Source organism: Cherax quadricarinatus, chromosome 20, assembly GCF_038502225.1.
Source record: "Cherax quadricarinatus isolate ZL_2023a chromosome 20, ASM3850222v1, whole genome shotgun sequence".
Taxonomy (NCBI): Eukaryota; Metazoa; Arthropoda; class Malacostraca; order Decapoda; family Parastacidae; genus Cherax; species Cherax quadricarinatus.
In genome coordinates this window covers 42,856,033-42,865,019 of record NC_091311.1, presented here as the reverse complement: position 1 = coordinate 42,865,019, position 8,987 = coordinate 42,856,033, and the positions used below count along the sequence as shown (strand labels likewise).

General features: G+C 47.5%; 1 long non-coding RNA gene across 1 annotated transcript in view; it reads right to left on the bottom strand.

Annotated features, from left to right (window-relative positions):
• LOC138852996 (uncharacterized) overlaps nucleotides 1-5,538 on the bottom strand; it is a 150,182-nt gene extending 144,644 nt beyond the window's left edge. The window contains exon 1 of the long non-coding RNA XR_011392234.1: nucleotides 5,114-5,538. This is a non-coding gene — a long non-coding RNA (uncharacterized lncRNA). The remainder of the gene's footprint in view (nucleotides 1-5,113) is intronic.
• Nucleotides 5,539-8,987: the final 3,449 nt, after the last annotated feature.

Sequence of the window (8,987 nt, the reverse complement as noted above, 5' to 3'; positions counted from 1 at the left end):
CCACTCTGAAGCAATCAGGATAAAACAAAAATGGGTTGCCAGAGAGCAACAAGAAAAACCAAGGGACAGGGGGAGGAAACTGCAAAGGAAGATTGGGCAGCAGAGCTCACAAAAAGGGAACATGAATGGGAAAAGAAACTAGAAGAACTTAGCATGAGAATATAAGAGAGGATAGACATGGAAAGCAGAAAGTGGGAGGTGCAAGTCAAAGCAGCAGAGGCCAGGATACAGAGTTTAGAAGAGGAACTGAAAAATCTGAAACAGCCTAAAGAACTAAGAACATTTTGGGATTGACAACAGAGACTGCTACCTCAGTCACAAATAAGGGGACTGTAGGGAAAGAAGGAGCAAAACTGCATGTAGAAGCTCAATCAGTGGAGACTGTAGTAAATGAGCTAAGCTATATGTGGAGGCCCTAACAGACCACAGCAGAGCCCAGGGAAAGCCGAGAAGGGAAAATGACAGGCCACTGAGCCCAAGTACATTAGCTAGTGAAACTGAAGAAAGGAAAGCTGCAATGGAGGAAATCAAATTGAATGAGGGGATATGCAGTGGGAGAACGAAAGGGTGAGGTCAGTCTTTGTGTATGGGCTCCAGGAAGTTGAAGGGGAAACATATGAAGCAAGAAAACAAGGGGAAAAAAAGCAATTGAAAGCATCATGAAAGCAATAGGAGAAGACGACATGACCCAGCTGGAAAATTTTCAGAGAATAGGGGGGTTTGTAAAAAAAAGAACCCGGCCAGTGAAAGTGACCTTCAAGGCAGAATCGACTCAGAACAGGATCCTGTAGGAGAAAGCGCGATTAAGGGACATGCCGGCATACAGGAAGGTGTATCTCGACCGCGACAGAACACAAGCAGAAAGGCAGAAACAGAGAGAGATGGTACAAAGGCGAAAGGAGGAAAGACAGGGGATGGAGAAGACAGACAGGAGATCCCAGACACAGGAAGATCAAATACAGCCTCCCTCACAACTTCCTATAGAAGCCTCCCAACCAGGTCAACCCCAGTGCAACCACTCTAAACCAAAACACCCATGCCACATCCAATGCCCCCAACCACTGCATTACAAACTCCACCCCCACAGCAACCACCCATAGTTCCTTATCAGGTCTCCCACTTCCCCAACCCCAATACACCTCCCAGACCACAATCTTAGAAAAGAAGTTGAAGGTGTGGTATACAAATGCAGATGGAATAACAAATAAGTATGAGGAGTGGCACGAAAGAATCAAGGAGACATCCCCAGACATAATAGCACTCACAGAAACAAAACTCACCAGAATAATAACAGATTCAATCTTTCCATCCGGATATCAAATCCTCAGGAAAGACAGAGGGAGGAGAGGGGGAGGAGGAGTTGCACTGCTCATTAAAAACCAGTGGGGGTTTGAGAAAATGGAAGGAATGGATGGCACGGGCGAAAGGGACTACTTAGTAGGAACAATCCAGTCTGAGGGACATAAGGTGATAATTGCAGTAATGTACAACCCACCACAGAACTGCAGGAAGCCAAGAGAAGAATACAATGAGAGCAACAGAGCAATGGTCGACACACTAGCCGAGGTGGCCAGGAGAGCACACATGGGGGGAGCAAAGTTACTAGTTATTTGTGATTTCAATCACAAGGAGATTGACTTGGAAAACCTGGAGTCCCATGGGGGTCCCGAAACATGGAGAGCCAAGATGATGGATGTGGTACTGGAAAACCTCATGCATCAACATGTTAGAGACACTACCAGAGAGAGAGGAGAGGATGAACCAGCAAGACTGGACCTTGTATTCACCTTGAGTAGTTCTGACATTGAGGATATCATGTATGAAAGGCCCCTGGGAGCTAGTGATCATGTGGTTCTGTGCTTCGACTACATAGTTGAGCTCCAAGTGGAGAGAGCAGCAGGAATAGGGTGGGAAAAACCAAACTACAAAAGGGGGAACTACTCAGGCTTGAGGAACTTCTTTCAAGACATTCAGTGGGAGAGGGAACTGACATGAAAACCAGTACAAGAAATGATGGACTATGTGGCAACAAAATGCAAGGAGGCAGAGGAGAGATTTGTTCCCAAGGGAAACAGAAATAATGGGAAGAACAGAACGAGTCCTTGGTTCACCCAAAGGTGTAGGGAGGCAAAAACTAGGTGTAATAGAGAATGGAAAAGGTACAGAAGACAGAGAACTCAGGAAAATAAAGAGATTAGCCGAAGAGCCAGAAACGAATATGCACAGATAAGAAGGGAGGTTCAGCGGCAATACGAAAATGACATAGCATCGAAAGTCAAGACTGACCCGAAGCTGTTGTACAGCCACATCAGGAGGAAAACAACAGTCAAGGACCAGGTAATCAGACTGAGGAAGGGTGATGGGGAATTCACAAGAAACGACTGGGAGGTATGCCAGGAGCTCAACACAAGATTTAAAGAAGTATTTACAGTGGAAACCAGTAGGACTCCAGGAAATCAGAGCAGGGGGGTGCACCAGCGAGTGCTGGATGAGGTACATATAACCAAGGAGGAGGTGAAGAAGCTGCTATGCGAACTTGACACCTCAAAGGCGGTGGGACCAGACAACATCTCTCCATGGGTCCTTAAAGAGGGAGCAGAGACATTGTGTGTACCATTAACAAAGATCTTCAACACATCATTTGAAACTGGGCAACTCCCCGAGGTATGGAAGATGGCAAATGTAGTCCCAATTTTTAAAAAGGGAGACAGACATGAGGCACTAAACTACAGACCTGTATCACTAACGTGTATAGTATGCAAGGTCATGGAGAAGATCATCAGGAGGAGAGTGGTGGAGCACCTGGAAAGAAACAAGTGTATAATTGACAACCAGCATGGTTTCAGGGAGGGAAAATCCTGTGTCACAAACCTATTAGTTTTATGACAAGGTGACAGAAGTAAGACAAGAGAGAGAGGGGTGGATCGACTGCATTTTTTTGGACTGCAAGAAGGCCTTCGACACAGTTCCTCACAAGAGGTTACTGCAAAAGCTAGAGGATCAGGCACACTTAACAGGAAAGGCACTGCAATGGATAAGAGAATACCTTACAGGGAGGCAACAACGAGTCATGGTACGTGACGAGGTGTCAAAGTGGGCGCCTGTGACAAGCAGGGTTCCACAGGGGTCAGTCCTAGGACCTGTGCTGTTCTTGGTATATGTGAATGACATAACGGAAGGGATAGACTCAGAAGTGTCCTTGTTTGCGGACGATGTGAAGTTAATGAGAAGAATCAAATCGGATGAGGATCAGGCAGGACTACAAAGAGACCTGGACAGGCTACAAGCCTGGTCCAGCAACTGGCTCCTTGAGTTTAACCCCGCCAAATGCAAAGTCATGAAGATTGGGGAAGGGCAAAGAAGACCGCAGACACAATATAGATTAGATATAGATTAGATGATTATATACACCTGGAAAATCCTAGAGGGACTAGTACCGAACTTGCACACGAAAATCACTCACTACGAAAGCAAAAGACTTGGCAGACGATGCACCATCCCCCCAATGAAAAGCAGGGGTGTCACTAGCACGTTAAGAGACCATACAATAAGTGTCAGGGGCCCGAGACTGTTCAACTGCCTCCCAGCATACATAAGGGGGATTACCAACAGACAGTCTTCAAGCAGTCTTCAAGCTGGCACTGGACAAGCACCTAAAGTCAGTTCCTGATCAGCCGGGCTGTGGCTCGTACGTTGGTTTGCGTGCAGCCAGCAGCAACAGCCTGGTTGATCAGGCTCTGATCCACCAGGAGGCCTGGTCACAGACCGGGCCGCGGGGGCGTTGACCCCCGGAACTCTCTCCAGGTAAACTCCAGGTAAACACACACACACACACACACACACACACACACACACACACACACACACACACACGCACACACACACACCCCTGCAACCTCAACTAGGTGGCCCGGTGGCCTGGTGGCTAAAGCTCCTGCTTCACACACAGTGGGCCCGGGTTCGATTCCCGGCGGGTGGAAACATTTCGACACGTTTCCTTACACCTGTTGTCCTGTTCACCTAGCAGCAAATAGGTACCTGGGTGTTAGTCGACTGGTGTGGGTCGCATCCTGGGGGACAAGGTTGAGGACCCCAATGGAAATAAGTTAGACAGTCCTCGATGACGCACTGACTTTCTTGGGTTATCCTGGGTGGCTAACCCTCCGGGGTTAAAAATCTGAACAAAATCTTATCTCTTATCACACACACACACACACACACACGTGGCGAGGTGGCAGAGTGGGCACCTGTGACCAGCGGGGTCCCACAGGGGTCAGTCCTAGGACCAGTGCTGTTTCTGGTATTTGTGAACGACATGACGGAAGGAATAAACTCCGAGGTGTCCCTGTTTGCAGATGACGTGAAGTTGATGAGAAGAATTCATTTGATCGAAGACCAGGCAGAACTACAAAGGGATCTGGACAAGCTGCAGACCTTGTCCAGCAATTGGCTCCTGGAGTTCAATACCACCAAGTGCAAAGCCATGAAGATTGGGGATGGGCAAAGAAGACCGCAGACAGAGTACAGTCTAGGGGGCCAGAGACTACAAACCTCACTCAAGGAAAAAGATCTTGGGGTGAGTATAACACCAGGCACATCTCCTGAAGCGCACATCAACCAAATAACTGCTGCAGCACATGGGCGCCTGGCAAACCTCAGAACAGCATTCCGACATCTTAATAAGGAATCTTTCAGGACCCTGTACACCGTATACGTTAGGCCCATATTGGAGTATGCAGCACCAGTTTGGAACCCACGCCTAGCCAAGCTAGGGAAAGTGCAAAGGTTTGCAACAAGACTAGTCCCAGAGCTAAGAGGTATGTCCTACGAGGAGAGGTTAAGGGAAATCAACCTGACAACACTGGAGGACAGGAGAGATAGGGGGAACATGATAACGACTTACAAAATACTGAGAGGAATTGACAAGGTGGACAAAGACAGGATGTTCCAGAGATGGGACACAGCAACAAGGGGACACAGTTGGAAGCTGAAGACACAGATGAATCACAGGGATGTTAGGAAGTATTTCTTCAGCCACAGAGTTGTCAGGAAGTGGAATAGTTTGGGAAGCGATGTAGTGGAGGCAGGATCCATACATACCTGGAGAGTTTACCTGGAGAGAGTTCTGGGGGTCAACGCCCCCGCGGCCCGGTCTGTGACCAGGCCTCCTGGTGGATCAGAGCCTGATCAACCAGGCTGTTACTGCTGGCTGCACACAAACCAACGTACGAGCCACAGCCCGGCTGATCAAGAACTGACTTTAGGTGCTTGTCCAGTGCCAGCTTGAAGACTGCCAGGGGTCTGTTGGTAATCCCCCTTATGTGTGCTGGGAGGCAGTTGAACAGTCTTGGGCCCCTGACATTTATTGTATGGTCACTTAACGTGCTATTGACACCCCTGCTTTTCATTGGGGGGATGGTGCATCGTCTGCCAAGTCTTTTGCTTTCGTAGTGAGTGATTTTCGTGTGCAAGTTCGGTACTAGTCCCTCTAGGATTTTCCAGGTGTATATAATCATGTATCTCTCCCTTCTGCGTTCCAGGGAATACAGGTTTAGGAACCTCAAGCACTCCCAGTAATTGAGGCGTTTTATCTCCGTTATGCGCGCCGTGAAAGTTCTCTGTACATTTTCTAGGTCGGCAATTTCACCTGCCTTGAAAGGTGCTGTTAGTGTGCAGCAATATTCCAGCCTAGATAGAACAAGTTACCTGAAGAGTGTCATCATGGGTTTGGCCTCCCTAGTTTTGAAGGTTCTCATTATCCATCCTGTCATTGTTCTAGCAGATGCGATTGATACAATGTTATGGTACGATAAAGCTCATGGTTCAGGGAGAGTGACCTAGTAGCGACCAGTGAAGAGGCGGGGCCAGGAGCTTGGACTCGACCCCTGCAACCTCAACTAGGTGAGTACAACTAGGTGAGTACACACACACACACACACACATATATATATATATATATATATATATATATATATATATATATATATATATATATATATATATATATATATATATATATATAATACAATCGCAAACAGGTGATCTTAACGATGCAGAACGAGCTACATGGGGATGGAAATATTTAGCTCTAGATCTTTTGCACTCTTGTACAGTGTCAGGAGTTATGCAATGTTGCAAGACTAGCAACAGATAGAAGGGAAAATTGTCTGAGGCAAGGCAGGAGCGGTCCATGTCTGTATTCCACCGAGGTAGGGTGACCTAAAAAGAAAAACTTTTTTTTATTAAATTTAGTAATTCATACATTATAGGAGGTTACTAGCCCTGTGGAAATTTGTGTGGACTGCCTCCAAGTGAGTCGCCTACCCTGGCAAACTCTGTTGACACCGAGCTCTGAGGTGGGTACCTCAGCCTCACAAGTGGCTTATAGGACAGATTTTCACAAATGATTGATGTTGCAAGAAACTCGCCTGCATGCATGTATAGAGGACTAACTTACTTGGTGTTGCAGCACCGTGTCTTCCTTTGCAGATGACACCCGAATCTGCATGACAGTGTCTTCCATTGCAGACACTGCAAAGCTCCAGGCAGACATCAACCAAATCTTTCAGTGGGCTGCAGAAAACAATATGAAGTTCAACGATGAGAAATTTCAATTACTCAGATATGGTAAACATGAGGAAATTAAATCTTCATCAGAGTACAAAACAAATTCTGGCCACAAAATAGAGCGAAACACCAACGTCAAAGACCTGGGAGTGATCATGTCGGAGGATCTCACCTTCAAGGACCATAACATTGTATCAATCGCATCTGCTAGAAAAATGACAGGATGGATAATGAGAACCTTCAAAACTAGGGAGGCCAAGCCCATGATGACACTCTTCAGGTCACTTGTTCTATCTAGGCTGGAATATTGCTGCACACTAACAGCACCTTTCAAGGCAGGTGAAATTGCCGACCTAGAAAATGTACAGAGAACTTTCACGGCGCACATAACGGAGATAAAACACCTCAATTATTGGGAGCGCTTGAGGTTCCTAAACCTGTATTCCCTGGAACGCAGGAGGGAGAGATACATGATTATATACACCTGGAAAATCCTAGAGGGACTAGTACCGAACTTGCACACGAAAATCACCCACTACGAAAGCAAAAGACTTGGCAGACGATGCACCATCCCCCCAATGAAAAGCAGGGGTGTCACTAGCACGTTAAGAGACCATACAATAAGTGTCAGGGACCCGAGACTGTTCAACTGCCTCCCAGCACACATAAGGGGGATTACCAACAGACCCCTGGCAGTCTTCAAGCTGGCACTGGACAAGCACCTAAAGTCAGTTCCGGATCAGCCGGGCTGTGGCTCGTATGTTGGTTTGCGTGCAGCCAGCAGCAACAGCCTGGTTGATCAGGCTCTGATCCACCAGGAGGCCTGGTCTCAGACCGGGCCGCGGGGGCGTTGACCCCCGGAACTCTCTCCAGGTAAACTCCAGGTAATATACTGATCTTCAACTTCCCTAAGCTTAGCCTTAGCCCCTCTGGACTTCCCCTCAGAAACCACATGCAACCGGGAGCCTTAATTCCTGCAATATTCAATTGTTATTAGTGACCTGCCTGCACCTCAGAAATTCCTATATCCAAGAGGGTAAGTATCCCCTAGTATAACTATGCAGACATGGACACTAGCTTCCAGACTGCCTTGAGACACTGGTACTTACTGGGCATGCACTGCCTGCTGCACACCGGGCCCACAGATCAACTCACTCACAATCTCCCCAGACACTGGCCAGAAATCTACGAGATAAAGTGGAGGTCTTGTCTTACTGTATGGGCCTGACGGAGGAGGTCATCTACAGTACATCGAGGTGCCTCTACCAGATTTCCCCAGGTCTCAAATGTGAAGACACGTGGGGGGCGCCATCTGCTGATCACGGCACGTCTTGTCCAGTTGGTGTCTGTCTTAAGAAGAACGAGCTGGTCTCTCTTCCAGATCCTCGTCTCGTCATTCAAACTAGGGCTGCCAGTTCTCCCTAGCTAACTTATCCTAGTGTTTGCCTACATTATCGGCCTATTACTACCTATGTTAAGATCTTAGGTCTACATTATTATTATCTACAGTTGCCTCAATAATCCTAATATTAGTGTACTACCAGTAAAACTACCTACTCCTTCCCTGAAGAGTAAATCTATAAATTAAATAAATGCCTACCAACAATCGCCACCCCCCGGGGAGAGAAATGTGTTTGTTTGGGAGGGTTTAAGGGCCACCCAGCTCAGCCGTTCTATTACGGTCATGCCGGATCTGTCCTGTGGAACTTTAGGGACCAAATAAATTTCCACGTCCTCCTGCCGGTGAAGGTAGGCGCTAAGTCTAAATCAAGTTCACCTTCCGTGAGCCCCCACAGCGGACCCTGGACATGAGTGCCATCCGGCCACTCTCGTCGAGCAGACTCCGGTCTAACTTCATCCGTCCAGTTTCCCCTGTGTGGACCTCTGGGGGTGTAAACTTGTTGGTTCCGGTGGTCTTAGCACCCTTTCCTTTAACTTTAGCATTTTTCGTATGTCTAGCCTTGACTGAGTTGCTCCGTACTTTCCCACCCAGTGGCCCACATGCCTTGGTAGCCTTTCCTCCCACTGTTACGAGGTTCCTTGGATTTAATGGCAATCTATCTCCCTCTTTACGTACCCTGTAAAAGTGTTTTCCCAAGGTGGCCGAGTGTTCGTCACTACCTACCTGGTTCAGCTTCCCTGGCGGTTCATAGTGTATACTGGTATTCATTATCACTACTCCCCCAGCTATCATGGGGACAGCTTCTCCTCTATCTGGCGTGGCAGGGAATTCAGGTGGAATCCTGCCGCCTATGATGTATCCTACTGGGGATCTGTATAAACCAATTCCTTCCTTAAACGTCCGTTGTGTAGACAGGAAGTCATCTATATGATTGGCTCCCACCAGGATACCTACATTTCTGACTGTCAGTGGTAATTCCCTGGTCTGCCAGCTTCACGTCAAGGTCTTTCAATTGCTT